The sequence below is a fragment of the Aotus nancymaae genome, unplaced genomic scaffold (genome assembly GCF_030222135.1).
Source record: "Aotus nancymaae isolate 86718 unplaced genomic scaffold, 86718_ANA_hifiasm-v0.15.2.pri h1tg000059l, whole genome shotgun sequence".
NCBI lineage: Eukaryota > Metazoa > Chordata > Mammalia > Primates > Aotidae > Aotus > Aotus nancymaae.
In genome coordinates, this window is record NW_026988473.1 from 18,174,974 (window position 1) to 18,193,242 (window position 18,269).

An 18,269-nucleotide genomic window follows, 5' to 3' on the forward strand; every position below is an offset into this window, starting at 1 on the left:
CTTTTGCCCTTCATCTAGTCAATTCTAAAGTCATAGCTGGAGCTGGAGCAGTCTCTTAAAACCATGAAATGATCTTAAGGGTTGAAGCTATGGGCTAAGATAATGGAATAGTATCATAGGAATCAAGGTCCCTGTTACCACTGAATTATCACACCATTTTAAAATCCCAATCATTTCTTCTTTTACTGCTTTTCATAAAGAATCACACATACACAAAAGTTCTGGTCTTTAAAGTGGGTCAAAAATAAACTTCTGTCTTATTAAAGTAACTATGATAGGCCCAGAAAAGCAAGCGTAAACGGTCAACAAAATAAATTATGAAAACAAAATATTATTCAAATTATCATAAAAATATTTGCTCAAGGTATGTCACTGATATCATCCAGTTAATTCTGACAACTATTATCCCAATCTATACTATCATCCCAAACACAAGGACCTGTGTGAGGAATCTTTCATCCCTCCCCACTCAATCCATGCTATACACAGTTAAAAATTATCTTTCTCAAACACTACTTTTTCTCTGCCAAGAAGTTACAGTTCCCTTTTGCCAACTATATAAAGCCTGAAACAAATTCATTCACTTCTTCCCATTGCTACCACCTAGAGTTACCATCATTCATCTCCCACAAGAGCTACTTTAATAGCTTTCTAAGGCATTCGGTCCCATTCTTACTCCTCTCCAATTCATTCTCTACGTCGTAGCCAAAACAATCACTCCAAATGTAAATCTGAACCTCACTTCCCTGCCTAAAATCTGTTACCGGCTTCCCACTGCCCTCATTCTCTACAAGGTCTTCCATGAGCTGACCTTACTATTCCTACCACTTTCCTCCTTCCACTCAAGCCTGCCCCAGTTGTACTGAAATTTTTCCAGTTCCTACAAGGTAACATGCTTTCTCTTCACAAATGTTCCCTACACCTCCCAACATACACTCAGGTATGGTTTGAATGTGTTCCTTCCAAAAGTCAGGTGTTGAAACTTACTGGCCCATGTGACTGTAGTAAGCTGTGGAGATATCAAGAGGTGATTAAGCCATGAGGGCTCCTCCCTCATGAGTGGAATTAAGGCCCTTATAAACGAATCTTAACGAAGTGTTCCTTCAGCCAACTTGCCTTTCTGCCTTCTGCCCTGTGAGGACACAGCATTCCAAGGAAGCAGCGACAAGGTGCCATCCTGGAAGCACGCAGTATCCCTCTCCAGACAACTGAACCTGCCGGTACCTTGATCTTGGAGTTCCTGGCATGCAAAACTGTGAAAAAATACAGTTCTGTTCTTTATGTATTTTATTATAGCAGCAGAAATGAACTAAGACAAACTTCTAGCTGTGTTGCCCTGCCATTCTTGAGGTTTTTCACTTAAACCATCTCTTCTTCCTTTGAGCCTTCCTTGATCTCTAGACTAACTTAGGACCTCATACAGAATCCCTCCCCATGGTACTCTGTACTCACCCTTTGTGAAAGTTGATCACACAAGTTGGGTCATTCTTGTCATACCCAACTGAAACAGAGACAAGACGCCAGGGGGAAAAGCCCTTGGGGTACAAAACATTGCTCCAGGAATGTAGTTCTCGGCAAGCTGAACCTGCTTGTTGTAACCTGACACCAGTTTTATCTATGTTTGCTGCAACTCTAGAACTAATTTTGTCCAGAGCAGTTGCTCACCAATCAGGACTTGCCAGCTCCCCAAACCCTTACCCAAAGCCAGTGAACTTTCTCAAAGAGCAATAGGTAACATTTCTCCTTTTTATAAAACCTCTAGTATTCTCTTCGTTCTTTGGAGAAAGTGCTTTTGGTTCATGCTGGAGACTCTCTGTTTTGCAAAGTGATATTGCCAATAAAACTCTCTTTCCTACTATCTAGCTATCCTGGTGGTCCTTTGGACAACTGTCAAGACATTCATCATGCAGGATTCTATAAGAGCAGCGTCTGTCTGGGTCATCACAGTCTGCTAGAACAGAACCTGGCAAAAAGCAGGTGATTAATGAGGTTTTACTGTATGAATGGATGAGTAAATGAATGAAGGGAGATTATAAAAGGAAAACTAACCTTTTATGATTCTACCCACTGCTTTTTCCACATCTTATTTAGAAATAATTACACAACCCCATACACTCTTCAGCCTCCCCTCAACATCAAGAATCAATGATCTAAAAGTGAAATTTTCAAGAAATTTAACAGAGAGAAGTTTAACTTTATGATAAACCTGTAGATTTGCACTTTCAAAGAATTCTGAGGCTGTCCTTGAAAAGTGATGATTTTTGGGGAACAACACACACTGGGGCCTGTTGGAGAGGGTGGGGGCTGGGAGAGGGAGAGTACCAGGAAGAATAGCTAATGGGCACTGAGCTTAATACCTAGGTGATGGGATGATCTGTGCAGCAAACGACCATGGCACACGTTTACCTATGTATCAAACCTGCACATCCTGCACATGCACTCCTGAACTTAAAAATTGAAGAAAAAAATCCGGGCGCGGTGGCTCACGCCTGTAATCCCAGAACTTTGGGAGGTTGAGGCGGGTGGATCACTAGGTCAAGAGATCGAGACCATCCTGGTCAACATGGTGAAACCCCGTCTCTACTAAAAATGCAAAAAATTAGCTGGGCATGGTGGCGCGTGCCTGTAATCCCAGCTACTCGGGAGGCTGAGGCAGGAGAATTGCCTGAACCCAGGAGGCGGAGGTTGCGGTGAGCCGAGATCGCGCCATTGCACTCCAGCCTGGGTAACAAGAGCGAAACTCTGTCTCGAGATAAAAAAAAAAAAAAAAAGTTGAAGAAAAAAGAGAGAGAGAGAAGTGATGATTTTCAGTGCTACGGAGAACTCCTGCACTCATAATGTGCCAGTGAACTAGTCCAAGACAGAATTAGACAAAGGGGAAACTAACCACTTTTGGTTTAGGAAAACATGCTAAAACGTGTTTTACAAAAAAATGCTAAATTACCAAAGTAGTGACAGTTCACTATTCTTGTCACTAAGATTTGCTTCTTCATTTAACATGGACGTCCTCAGATTCCATTTTGCCATGGAATAAGTGGTAAGTTAAGGTAACTTTTAACAACATACAGAAAAAAGCTATATGGTATCACCTAGAACCCTGCGGGTTGGGACAGTACATATGATGGTCATGGGTAGCACTAAACTAGAGGAAGAAAAGAAGGGAAGGGGAAAAAGGAAGATTTTTTTAAAAGGCTTCATAGACAAATATAACACCAGAACCCAAATTTACAAGCCGTTGAGAAGATGGAAACCGACAACTATAAAGAAGAGCCCAACTTGGCATTCAGAAGTGTCTAGCTTGCTATGGATTATATAAAATACTGGCAACTGACCAGGGCTCCACTTCCAGATTTTATACAGTCAACAAAAATACTTCAGTCTATGTAGGTTAAAAATATTCTACTCGTTTTGTCCTCAACTTGCTAGGAACAGATATTTTTAGTAAGAACCCAATCAACCTTATCAAAATCAAACATCAAAAATAGACTAGAGGAACACTGAAAGCAAACTCACTATATTTAGCTCTTCTGTCTATTCCCTGCCACTACCCACAAAATTCTGACTGTAAAGTCCATGCCTAAGAGCTTCGTTATTCCAAGCAGGTTCTTTCTTATGACCCTTTTTTCCCCCGAACACCTGAATGCAGAAAACACTCGATTGATTAAAGATTAATACTGCCGCAAACCATGACAGCTGCCTTTCCTTTGAGTGCTTTGGGAAGAGGGTGGTAGGAATAGAAAATGATAGAGAGCTTGCATCAGTATTCCTCTTGGGAATCTATTACATGGAAAGAAAATTGCTATTTCAATTCCCTTTTGTTGCTAAAAATAGCAGTCTCAATTGATTCAAGCAAGCAGTGTAGGGGCTTAGCAGTGCTGAATTTAGAAACCACTGAAGTCCCTGAGAGCAAATGCAGACGTAGTCTTAACACACGCCAGCTCATATTTAACAAAGAACAAAGAAGAGAAGCATGCAGGGTGCAAGTTAATAAAACAGCAGTAACTTCCTCCATTTTTATTAAAGACAAACAGTGAAAGTGATGCAATATAAGACCACTCTAACTTGTTCTCCTAATATTATAAAAATAATTTTACAGAAAAATCTTAGTTTATGCATACACTCGGATATTGGGGGCATTTTCCACAACCCCATGGTATGAGGAAGCATACATCTTTCTTCAAGAATAGATTACTACTGAAAGAAAATGCCCAGTTTGCAAATGTCCTGTCCCAGTACAGAGGCTCCTTTTTCCCACTCAGTCCTTTCAGGTTCCCCACTGAGCAGCCCTCTCTTCTACCCTTTACTCCCCTTCTTTTGACCCAACCAGATACTGGAGACTGTTCTACTTGCCACTTAAAAACCTAGCAAACCCAAACAACAACAATAACAAAATTCAAAGCATCTACAGGTCCAGAACAGAAAAACAAAAACAAACTGTGAAAAGCACGATTTGCTTAAGGCAGTTACTCCCCTAGGCCAACTTCCAGGCAAGGCCCTGTGATTCCTTTTGGTGGCACCATAACCCAAAAATGCCTTCTGCCTGATTTTTTCACTAAAAACCCTTCCGAGTAATGATTCATTTTGGTTAATGCCACACCCTCTTTAAAAATGCAAACCCATGTATAAGAATTAAAAGACTATCAATCTTTATGCCGCAGTGTGATCTAACTGATTCCAACTACTTGTGGCTTCCGTTGGGAATACCCAAAATGTAAGAGTAACATGGAACGGGCCTCATGAGAATAGGAATTCTAACTGAAAACAAAGCAGTTACTACTTTTGAATCATAGGACCTGGTAAGACACCGCAATGGAAAGGCTTCTGCTATTTTAGTGCAAATACAACATGAGTGTTAAGAACATGGGCATTAAAATCAAACCAGCAAGGTTCAAGCCTAGATTCAAATCCCAACTCTGCCACCTCTATTTAACCTCTATTGCTAGTTAACCTCTAGCAATAGTTAACCTCTATTGTCTCAGTTTCTTTATTTGTAAAGTGAATACAAAACTATCTGTCCCACAGAGTCACTGTCAAGATTCAATTAAATGTTAATAATAGCACCCACTATACTGGACTCCTTGCAAATAAAATGGAACAATGTATGTAATGTATTTAGAATGAGACCTGGCACATAGTAAATTCTCAATAAATGTTAGCAATTAGACAAGGAATGCTAGAAAGTAGAGGGGATACAGAAGACAGAGAAAACGCTAACTAAGGTTAGCTATGACATCAAAACTACAGCAACAAAAGAAAAAGCAGGTAAAATGGACTTCGTCAAAACTAAAATTATTTTGTACATCAAAAGATTTTATCCAGAGATTGAAAAGACAACTGATATGGTTTGGCTGTGTCCCCACCCAAACTCATCTCCAACTGTAATCCCCATGTGTCAGGGGAGGATCCTGGTAGGAGGTGACTGGATCATGGGGGCGGTTCCCTCATGCTGTTCTTGTGATAGTGAGTGAGTTCTCAGGAGTCTGATGGTTTACAAGTGTGTGGCAGTTCCCTCCTCGATCTCTCACTCCTGCCACCATATAAGGCATGCCTAGCTTCCCCTTTGCCTTCCACCATGATTCTAAGTTTCCTGAGGCCTCCCTAGCCATGCAGAACTGTGAGTCAATTAGACCTCTTTTTTTTTTAAATAAGTGACCAAGTCTCAGGTAGTTCTTTACAGCAGTTGAAAACAGACTGATACAACAACCCATACATAGAATGAGAGAAAACATTTGCAAATCACCTATCTAATAAAGGTTTAGTATCTAGAATATATAAAGAACTTGTGCAACTCAGAACAAAAAGACAATCTAGTTTTAAAATTGGGCAAAGGACTTGAATAGACATTTATCCAAAGAGGATATACAAATGGCCAACAGGTATATGAAAAAAGCTCAACATTATTAGCAAAATGCAAATCAAAACCACAATGACACACTAGGTTGTCCGTAATTTTTAAAAATGTAAATTAAGTGTTGGTAAGGACGTGGGGAAATTAAAGCCCCTGTAAACTGCCAGCAGAAATGTAAAATGGGGCAGCCACTAAGGGAAACAGGTTGGGAGTTCCTCAAGAAGATCAACAGAATTACCATATGACCTGGCAATTCCACTCCCAGGTATATACCTGCCAAAACTGAAAACCAATAATCAAAGAGAAACTTGTATATGAATGTTCCTAGCAGCACCATTGCCAATAGTCAAAAGGTAGAAATAACTCAAATGTCCAACAAATGATGGCTGGATAAACAAAGCATAGTACATCCATATAATGGAGTATTATTCAGCCACAAAAAGGGATGAAGTACTACTGATACATGTTACAGTGTGGATGAACCCTATATATGAACATCATGCTAAATGAAAGAAGCCAAACACAAAAGGTCATCACTGTATTCTATTTACATGAAACATCCAGAATAAATAGGTAAGTCCATAGAGAAAGAAAGCAGATTAGTGCTTGCCAGTGGCTGTGGAAGGAAGAGAGTGCTTAGTGGATACAGTGTTTCCTTTTGGGGTGATGGAAATGCCTTGAAACTAGATAGAGGTGAAAGCTGCACAACACCGTGAATGTACTCAAGCCCCCCTGAATTGTACACTGTGGTTAATGGTTAACTTTATGTAATCAGAATTTTACTTGAATTTCTTTTAACCATCCTCCCACGTTTTCTTTTTTAGCGATCTGAAGGGATTTTACCTTTATTTCCTTCACTTAATAAGCCAAATGTGAAATTGCTCAGTGATTTCTGGGGTGGGGACACAACGAAGGCGGTGTTAAGAATCACTGGGGCTGTGGCACAGTTGGCCCGTGGAGGTGCAGACAGGGTGGACCCTCACTGGGGCAGCTGGAGGAGCACGAGGCAGGTGCTATTCCAAGAGTCTGAGAGAGCTGGTACGTGATGTCCTCCACAGCTTCCAGCTTGCACAGCTCGATCAGGCCATCCCCTGCGGTGGCCAGTGAGTTGGTGATCAGCTTGGCTGCCTTGGAATTGCCCTCAGCAGAGATGATGGCCGCCTTTTTCTGCTGCTCAGCCTTTTCCACCACAAATCTGGCCTTCTCTGCTTCCTGCTGAGCCACCTGCTTGGCTTCCACCGCTTCTGTCAACTCCTTCCCGAAGGTCAGATGTGTCAAGGATACGTCGTCCAGGATGAGCCCAAAGGTGGCTGCTTGATCTGTAAGGTCGCCGTTCACCTGCCTGGAGACCAGCTCTCGCCAGGTGATTAGTTCTCCAGCATCAAAGCGAGCCACCACTGACTTGAGGATCTCGGTAGTGATGGACGGCAGCACATGCTCATCATGGTTCCCTCTGATGCTGGTGAAGATGCGAGAAAGCTGGCTAGTGACGGGCCGGAAGAGGATGCGCAGGGTGATGTTGACAATCTGTAAATTTTTGCTACCAGTGATGACTGGGACATACACGGTGGAGAACGGCAGTCAAAGATAATTGGTTTCTGTACCCATGGGATGAGAATGTGAGTACCTTCCCATACCACAATGTTCTGTACTCCACGGAATCGGTCAAAGATGACGGCTCTATGCCCAGCATCCACATTATATACAAGGCAGAGTTCACCAGGCCTCCTGCAACAGCTAAGGCCAGGCCAAACTTGCCGATGGACTCAAACACTTTGGCAGCCATGTTTTCTTCTGCTGGACCCTCTCACACCTGCTTCCACTCTGGCCTCCACATGAATTCCCCCCAAACCCCTTTTTTTAAAAGTTACTAAAGATTAGCTTTTTATCAAGGGCTAGATCAGGAAAGGAACAGAAATTGCTGTTTCTTGGTGTATCGTTCCTTGAATTTGGGAAGTAAAATTCTAATCAATGTGTCACTCAATTTACACTACAGAATACAGAGAAACCTAAGTTCGGACTGCTCCTATGGGTAGAACTGCCTTTTTAAATTTAAATCTAAATGTAGCAAGTGCCTAACATGTGCCAAACACAGTAGCAGATACTTTACAGACAATCTCTGTTTTAACCGTCCCAAAATTCTATGAAGTACAATCAGTAGTTGCCGAAACAACCCGAGAAGGGTGGTAAATAATAAGGCCTGATTATAGCATCTAATTTAATAGATGAAGTGACAATCTCAGAGAGGTTAAATGACTGGTCACTCATCACATCATAATCTCATCACCAGAACATAAACCCAACTATACAATACAATATTGCTTTACAAACTAGGAACTATCTATAACAGAAGTATTTCACAATAATGCACTGTGCATACACAAATACTCCAAAGAGTGCCTTCCTCATTAATCTGATAACGCTGAACCCAACTTTATTTTTCATCATCTTTAACCAATGTTTTAACTCCAAATAGTCTGCCTGGTATTTCCCAAATAAAACATGCCAGGGAATCAGTTCCATACTGTGCCCAAGTCACTTTTCACCACTGAGAATGACATTTTTCTTTATTCCACATTCCCATCAGCCACTTTTTAAATAACCTGACGCTGGGCATTGTGACCCACGTCTGTAACCCCAGCACTTTGAGAGGTCAAGGCAAGAGGATTGCCTGAGCCAGGAGGTTTAGATTACAGTGAACCATGATCATGTCATTGTACTCCAGCCTGGGCAATGGAGTCTGTCAATTAATTAATTAGTTAATTAATAACCTGAACTTCAGCTGCACACAGTGGCTCACATCTGTAATCCCAAGCACTTTGAGAGGCCAAGGCAGAAGGATCACTTGAGGCCAGGAGTTCAAGACCAGTCTGGGCAACAGCAAGACCCTGTCTCTACAAAAAATAAAAAAGGTTAGTCAAGCATGCTGGCACATGCCTGTAGTCCCAGCTCCTTGAGAGGCTGAGGAAGGAGGATTTCCTGGGCCTAAGAGTTAAGAGGATACAGTGAGTTATAACTGGGCCATAGTGCTTAATCCTGGATGACAGAGGCCCTGTCTCTAAGAAAAAAAAAGATCCACCACTGATTCCAACCAATAGCCTGACTGCTGCCCCTTCCTTTTGCAGTTTCAATAAAACAACTAACCAGCAGCATTTCTTCCTGATAAGAGACCGCCAACCATGGAGTGTGTATTAATCTGTTCTCACGCGGCTGATAAAGACATACCCAAGACTGGGTAATTTATAAAGGAAAGAGATTTCATTGACTCACAGTACAGCATGGCTGGGGAGGCCTTAGGAAACTTACAATTATGGCAGAAGAGGAAGCAAACACATCCTTCTTCACATGGTGGCATCAAAGAGAAGTATAGAGCGAAAGCAGAGGAGAGCTCCTTATAAAACCATCAGATCTAATGAGAACTCACTATCAGAATAGCATGGAGGTAACTGCCCCCATGATTCAATTACCTCCCACCAGATCTCTCGCACCACATAAGGGGATTATGGGAACTACAACTCAGGATGAGATTTAGGTTGGGAGGACACAGCTAAACCATATAGAGTGGTTCTGGCCAGTTTACAGAGGAAGCACAGTAAAGGTTTTTGTGTGCTCTGCTTCATCTTTTGGTCAGAAGGCCAAAAACTCCACCCTGAGATCATGCTAATGCCACCATTTTCTGGACATGGGTTCCATGCCATGGAGAGGTCTGAAGCTCAATTGCACATGTGCACATTTTCTCCTTCCATAAATATTCATGATGCCTCTTAGAGCTTACTGAACATATATACTTGGCCACCCGGCTCAGCATAAATTCTTATTCCCTTTGCCCCTCCCTGGAATTGTCTATTTCCGACTTCTGGTGGGACACTTTGCTTCCCAGCCTGCAACCCTTTATAAGAAATAAAGCTCTCCTTTCCAAGTTTATGACCCTCTTAATTCTTCAGTCAACATAGTTACATTAAACATCTCCTTAGCTTATAAACAGTATGCAAAAGCACCTGTTAAGACAATAGTGTCTACTACACAAGTGCCCTTGAAATACTGTGTATAACTCAGGTATAATAAAAGTGAAAGAAGTGTAATAAGACCTACCTGGTAATTCCACTAGTTAACTTATCTTCAATGGTCCACATTTATATCCACCAAGGTCGATAAACATAAAGAAAGATCTAAGCATAAGGGAAGGAAGGACTTATTTCAACCTAATTCATCCAGTTTAAGATTTTAGGCTGGGCGTAGTGGCTCACACCTGCAATCCCAGCACTGTGGGAGGCTGAGGCAGGTGGATCACCTAAGGTCAGGAGTTCAAGATCAGCGTGGCCAACATCGTGAAACCCCATCTCTACTAAAAATACAAAAATTAGCTGGGTGTGGTGGCGTGCACCTGTAATCTTAGCTACTTGGGAGGCTGAGGCAAGATAATCACTTGAACCTGGGAGGCAGATGTTGCAGTGAGCCATGATAGCACCACTGCACTCCAGCCTAGGCGACAGAGCAAGATTCTGTCTCAAAAAAAGAAGAAGAATTTAATAATATTCTTCATATAAGAAGTGAGTAAATTCTCCAAAAACAGAGACCCTAGATTTTATTCACACTGTCTCACCTCACTAAGAGATTTAGAAATTAGATTTAGAAAGCTTTTCTCCTTTTAAGCCACCAGGCTTATCACAGTAACACTAAAATAAAGTCCTATTTTTGGGCCAGAGTCTCCTAGACAGTAATTACCTCTTCTTTAAGGATTAAATATATCTTAAAGGCATGCATTTAAACATACTGATACTGAGGCCCAGCATACCCCTAGGTACTTCACACCTGGAAGAAATCAAGTCAATCTACTTGTCATGCCTGACTCAGTCCTGGTCAAGAACTTCAAAACAGCCTCGCCAAAAGATAGTTTAATAAACAATTTATACATCTTGAAGACTGAAAGAAATAATGGTAGTATCAACAACAAATGTGAGGAAAGAAAGGAAGAATGCTCATCTATTCTCACCTAATTTTTTTTTTTTCATCCCTGAGGAGTCAAAACCACGGAAGTTCAACACAATTCCTTCTTGTTATACAACATCTGGCTGGATCCTCTTTCTACTTTTTGGTAAACCCCCAGACTTCCAACAAAATTATGTTAAGCAACTTAACTACTAACACACTTTTCAAAATGAACACTCAGTGAGATTCACTTCTAACTAAACCTTTTTAAAGGGGCTTCATGTAATACAACACATTTTTTTTCAGTTACAGAGATTATACTCTACACAAAATAGTGGTGGATTGACCAATAATCAGAAGACTTATTTTCTGGTCCTGGTTCTGCTAGCTAAATCCATGTGGACCAGTGGTTAATATTTCTGAGCCTTAGTTTCAGCATCTTTACAATGTAGTCGCAAACTAAATGAACAGCCAAGACCCTGTGAGTCCATGACTATGATGAATATAAAATTACAGTAATGACTTCTCTCATCTTTTTATCTCATAAAAAAAAACACATCCACAAGTTTTAGAAACAGTAGAAGTCAAGTCGGAGCTGTGATTCAATAAACCTATAGTTAGCTCATCTTCAAAAATTTAAAACAGAAAGAACATGAATAACTGAAATAAAAGAAAAACATTTTGATTATTTTTACCTTCTCTCCCACAGAACTTTAACAAGAAAAGAAGAAAACTTGATGCTAGTTTCTATGACATTTATTTCTTCTATTAACCCTTAGGTAGAAATCCTAAAGACTGGTGAAATAATTTTTTGTTTATCATTTGAAATTTGTTTTATTCAACTTCTTAGATAAATTACCCTTTCAGATGCAGTGGATGGGCAGCAGGTATAGCTGACAGTGAGCTTTGTGGAATCAAAGAAAGCATACTTTCCTTCCTTCAAGAAGCTGTCTCTCACAAGTAGAACTTAAAAGTCTGATTTAAACGTCCTCTTATGTACTTTTCAGTGATTTCATTTCTTTACTCACATGGCTTTTTAGTCTACGAATGCATCTTAGAAATTTCCTGGTCTCCAGGAAAAGTTTTAAATGTAAATTATTTAACAAAGTTTCACTCCCCAGACTAGAGCTCAAAGAGAGAAAAAGCAACTTCTCTGATGCCTGAAGTTACAGTTCTGCTGTTACTAACCTACTCACCTACTTTGCAAATTAATTAATTAAAAAATTAATACTATCTGCTATATATTTCAAAATGTTATTTTGAAAACACCTTCAATCCCTCACAAGATTAGGATACTACTAAACATATCAACTTGGTATTTTATTAAATTCTATTAAATGTATAATAGTCCTCATTTCTCTTAAATTGATCCTTAAGATGCAAGGATATCTGAAACAATCCTTTAAATATCGTGACTTTCTATGCCATGTGCTGGCCCTTACTTACTACTCTATTGCCTTTCCCTTTTAGTTTGTCAGAATGAACAAGGCCCTTAAGACGCTGGTATGTGGCAGCACTGTTTACAATACCAACATTGAAACTATAAGGGTCCACTAAATACATTATAATATGTAATTATAGAGCATATATAGCACACATAACATATAGATATGGTATATAATGGTGCATACTAATCTATTATACCCATAGCTATATATTATATATAGCAATCTATATTACATATTATAGCATATCGATACAATAAAACACAATACAGCTATCAAAAATTGTAGAAATAATAACATGTAATTTTTACTTTAGAAATCTTACAGAAATCTTGTGTTCATGGCTCCTGACTACCTGATGACCAACAAAGTACTGTCATCAAAATTCCATTTTGAGATGACTCAAAATGGCTCCTCCATTTTTCTCATATCTGTTCCTCTTGTCTTTCTCTCACCTAGCCTCATTTATTCAAACTCTGCCGTTCCCTTATGGCCTAACATAAATGGGCCCTCCTTCACAAAGCTTTCTATGAAGCCCACCTTCTAACATGGTAATAACTTACATTTTTATATTACATTGTTTTATTTGTTTGTTTTTGCCTCTCTCCTCAATTAGAATGTAAGCTTCATGAGGACAGGAATAACTGCCATTTTGTTAGTGGATGAATCCTTGTGCCTAGAATAGTTCCTGGCATACAGATTACCAATAAAAATTGTTGAATAATAAATTTTCAATGCGGCCTATATCAGACTTACTAGATTAATAAATCTTTATCTGTTTAAGCCACCATAGTTGTGTATTCTGTTACTTGCAGCTGAAGATATTTCTGATGTTAAAGCATTATAGAATATGCATAGAATATTTATTATCCCTATCATTGTTATTACTGTTATTATGAATTCACCAGCATTTATTATATGCTTACTATGTGCTAGACATGATGTTCAATATTTTTAGCACACTGCTAAATAAGCATCATCTTATTTAACCTTTATAGTAATTTCTGAGGTACATACCAATTTTATAGATGAAGAAACTGAGGCTCAAGAAGGTTGAACAGTTTGCTCAAGATAACACAAATAGGAAATGACTGACACAAACTATGAATGCAAATTTCTGCCTCCAGTGCCTATACTCTTACATGGCTATACTGCCATGTCTGTGAAATATACATTTTTCTCTTAAAATAACTATAAGCTCTATAAATCAGGAATCCTGTTCTCCAACCCGTGGTATCTCCCAAAACAATTAATATATTAGGCCCTCAAGTAGCTACTCAGTAAATATTTGTTACAGAGATAAGACAAGTGAATACCAATCCTGCTTTGGGAATCTGAGCTTTTATAAAAAAGAGACATGAATATACATTGTTAAAAAAATTAACTTACTATATTCACAAGTATGTGCCCTTACTTTCTCTTGATTGCAGGAATTTTTCTTTGTTTTGGTTATATCTGTCACTCAAGCATCTGCAATCAAAACATCATCTCTGCTATGGTCCGAATGTTTGTGTTCCCCCCAAATTCATAGTTGAAACCTAACCCCCAAGGTGATAGTACTAGGAGGGGGCCTTTGTGGATGATTGGGTCACGAGGACAGAGTCCTCATGAATAGGATCAGTCCTCTTCGAGGTCTGAGAGAGTTCATTTGCCCCTTCTGCCATGAGAGGACACAGTGAGAAAGTATCATTTGTGAACCAGGACACAGTCCCTCACCAGAAAACCAATTTTCCACGACCTTGATCTTGGACTTCAGTCTTCACAACTGTGAGAAATAAATTTCTGTTGTTTATGAGCCACCTGGTTTGTGTTACTTTGTTTTAGCAGCCCAAACAGTCTAAAACAGGCTCCTAACAAATTAAATAACTGCTGCTCTATGTATTTAAAGATAATGATGGATTTATTTTCAATACATGGCTTTCTGCCACATATGGGAACCTCTAGGCCCTTAGACCACTATTTTTTTATGCAAAGTATTTTGTGCCAGTCCCTTGTTGGGTAAGACAAGTAAATAAATACACATACACACACACACACACACACACACACACACACACACACACACACGGAGAAGGCAGCCAAAAACTGACTGGACCCATGAAGAGAGTCCCCAGTGCATGCATTTCTCTTTTCCTTGCCTTTGGCTTAGTGATCTATAACAGCTTCCCATATCAGACAATAAGTAGAGATGTGTAAGCAGCTGCAGATAGATGAATGAACTGGGTGATGCTGAAAATCTGTGAATTGAAGCATCTAATACATGAATTGAAATAAAAAAAAATTCTCCTTCTCCAAACAGTTGTATGAACAAATCAAAGGGAAAAAAAAGAGTTGGAGGGAAAATGAGACAAAGAACAAAATCTGGTCTATGTGGCACATTTATAAAACTGATGGCCTGTCAGCAAGACACTGATGAATATTTTTGCAGGATAAAAATGGCAACATGGGTCTAAAAATAAACCACTGCGCTGCAGACCTGTCTGGTTCAGCTACACCACTGGAATATAAACATCCTCACTAGTATATTTTGACTCAAGGTTTCACAAAGGAGGAAAAATCGAATGTTTTGTTAGTAAGACAAGCTATTTTACATGGTTTTAAATCAGTTATGTTCTCTACATAGTATACCCTGAATTTAAGTGTAATGATTTTCATTTTCTAAAAAAGGTAAAATAAATGGTAATGGCAGTAGGCCACTAACTAATCTTTTATAAAAGGCTATTTCCTCCCAACCAATTATAATAAAATAGAGTGGCATTATCACTTTCTCATGATAATATGAAAATATCCTAAAATAGAAATTTAAAAATAAAATTATGAATTATTTCTAGGTTGACTTGAATGGCAGATCTAGTCAAAATGCTATCTCCAAATGGCTCTTGAAAAGGGGTGAAAACTATTATTTCATTTTGCATCCAAATTTACAATAAAAGCTACTACCTCAAATGTAAAAGTGAATTTACTGTCCTTTACAAGTAGCACTTTAATTCATCAAATCCATTCACCTTACTCAATCTTGCCTCAGGTAGTTATGATTCTGGTCTTAGCTAAATAGTGACTTCAATTCTAAGCATTACAAACCTCTGGAAGGCTCTCCTAGAACATTCTGATTACTATCATGCCACCTTTTTAAGTAGTAAAAATGAATTACTTCTCCATAACAATTAAATGTGAGTAATAAATTACACTTGATCCCTTATGACCACACTGAATTGGAATAAATAGAAAATAAAAAATGGCCATTTTGCTTCCACCCTTGGCCACTAGTCTATTCACGGCACAGCAGCCAGGGGCATATTTGTAAAAAGTAAATGACATTATATCACTACCCCATTCAATTCCTTCAGTGACTTCCCATTACTCAAAATAGCACAACACCATGGCTGGCTAATTCTTAATTTTTTTTTTTTTTGAGACAGTTTCATTCTTGTTGCCCAGGCTGGAATGCAATGGCACAGTCTCAGCTCACTGCAACCTCCACCTCCTGGGTTCAAACGATTCTCGGGCCTCAGCTTCCCAAATAGCTGGGATTACAGGTGACTGCCACCATGCCCAGCTAATTTTTCTTATATTTTTAGTAGAGACAGGGTTTCATCATGTTGGCCAGGCTGGTCTCGAACTTCTGGCCTCAAGTGACCCACCTGTCTTGGTCTCCCCAAGTGCTGGGATTATACGGGTGAGCCACCACACCTGGCCAATTCTTAAATCTTTTGTAGAGACAAGAGCTTACTATGTTGGCCAGGCTGCTCTTGAACCCCTGGCCTAAAGCGATACTTCCACTTCAGCCTTCCGATGTTCTGGGATTATAGGTGTGAGCCACAGTGCCCAGTCTCACTGCCTAATTCTTGACAGCAGACAGCTACACATTAAAATGTAAATACACCCTCCAACATACATCTGTATACTTCCTCCATTGCAGCTTCTATGCCATCCAAGTAATGGCAAAGTCTTCTAATGGAGAGAAGAAAAACAACATATAAAGAGCTGTAAGATGAAAATAATTTCATTTTAGGAGCTTTCATTTTCAACGTTATTTTTGTAGTAGGATCACAAAGTTATTAGTGGTCAAGAGAAAACTCTCAATCCCCACTTCAATCTTGCTTCTCTGTCAGAATTTCCCATGGGACCACGCATTGATTCAGTTGCTCAAGCCAAAAGCCTCAAAGTTGGCTTTGATTCTCCCCATTCCCATATTCAATCCTCCATAAGATCTGTCTACTCTTAAGACATACCACCTATGACCACTTCTTTAAAAGTCCCACGCCCTGCTTCAAGGCCCTATCATTTAAACCTCTCCTAGATGACTGCAAGCCTCCTTAACAACCATCCTACTTCCACCCTTCACCACTAGTCTATTTACTGCACAACAGCCACAGATATCTTTGCAAAAAGTAAATGACATCACATCCCTAGTCCTGTTCAATTCCTTCAATGACTTCCCATTACTCAGAATAAGATCTCAAATTCTTTTTCTGTCCTACAGGATCTTTCATGACCTCGTTCATGCCCCTCTTCTACTACCGTTTTCTCCTCTTATATTTAGCCCAGCCCCATCCATGGGTCATTTCACTTGCTTTTTCCTCTGCCTGGAACACTCTGACCCCATGTTTGGCTCCTTCTCATCATTAAGGCCACTCAACGTCATGTCTCCAAGGAGGCCTTCCTGACCACCCTATCTAAAACATCCCCACCCCAACTACCCATTTACTAGTCACTTTCTATCCCAGATTCTTGCTTAATTCCACTTCCATATGGAATATTTATCTAATATTTTATTAGATAAATTATTTATCTATTATTACTGCCCATCTTCACCTACTTGAATGTAAGCTCTATGCCTGTCTTGCTCATCACTGTATTCCCTTAAAAAAACTAATGTATAAATTAATAATCTACAGTAGCAAAAACTGCAAACTCAAATACCTACAGGAGCCAAGAAGGTCATGAAAGTGAGTAAATCAGGCAATTTCTAACTAATATGGAAATGAAGGCCCAATACAACAACAGCTTACTGTTTTTCAAGAGAGACCTGAGATACAACCTTCTAAATAAAATCTTCCAATTGTTTAATGATGGTAAATTATATTGGTTTTTTTTTTTTAATTTAAACTCTATGCAGGCCAAAGATACCGTATCTGTGAGCCAGATACATACACAGGCTACCACTTGTTAACTTCTCACCTATAGTAAATCTTCCAAGTTTAAACTTACTAGGTGCAATAGATGATTCTAAAGACGACTATAAGTCATCCCATTCCACATGCTCTTTTGCAATGGGAATTTGCCATTCCTCCCTTCAAGAGATGGAATCTATTTTCTCTTCCTTATATATGTGACTTGATTTGACTGACTTGCTTATGGAAAGTGCCAAACAAGCTAAAGTACGTAGCATTGGTTTTGGGATCTGATGGCAGGCAGAGGCTGAAAAAGTGAAAAGTCAGTTGTTAGCAAAGGCCAGAAGAGCCATGAGAAAATTGCTATTAGATGCAGGAAAGAGACTGACTCATGTTACATAGTGGTGGAATGTTTGGCAAGACTGCTGCCTGCATTAATATTTACCTAATTTAATAATTATGTAAGATAGAATATTTACTTAATTAACTTACCAACTGGCTAAAGATATTTCCAGGTAGAACATTCAAAGTTGAGTGCCAATTGGCTTCCTTTAGCTGCATATGATAAAGTAAAGGAAGAGAGAAATAAACTAAAGAAGGACCTGTTTAATTTTTAAGCAGAATTTAGAGGAAGTAGAGAGGGCCCAAGACAGTCTCTGCAAGTGGCAAAAGATCTGAAATTTAAAAATGGTCTCCGGGTAGATATGAAATCAGAGGTTTGTCCATAAGATCTTTTGTTGAGACCTTGAAAATATAGACTCTTCTCATCTATACAAAGGGACTTCTAAGAATCTTATTGACCTTTTCCTTCAATAGACAGATCCAAAGTAAAGACAGTTCTGTCCTGGAAAAGAATAATGAATGTGGCTTTTGGGACATAGAATCAATCCCTAATAACATTCATAGAAAACTCTCAAAGTTTTAAAGAAAACT

General features: G+C 39.3%; 1 protein-coding gene and 1 pseudogene across 2 annotated transcripts in view; both read right to left on the reverse strand.

Annotated features, from left to right (window-relative positions):
* Positions 1 to 18,269, reverse strand: part of HSD17B12 (hydroxysteroid 17-beta dehydrogenase 12) — a 177,894-nt gene that overhangs the window by 120,038 nt on the left and 39,587 nt on the right. The window lies entirely within an intron of this gene.
* LOC105717301 (prohibitin 1-like) lies at positions 6,776 to 7,748 on the reverse strand (annotated as a pseudogene).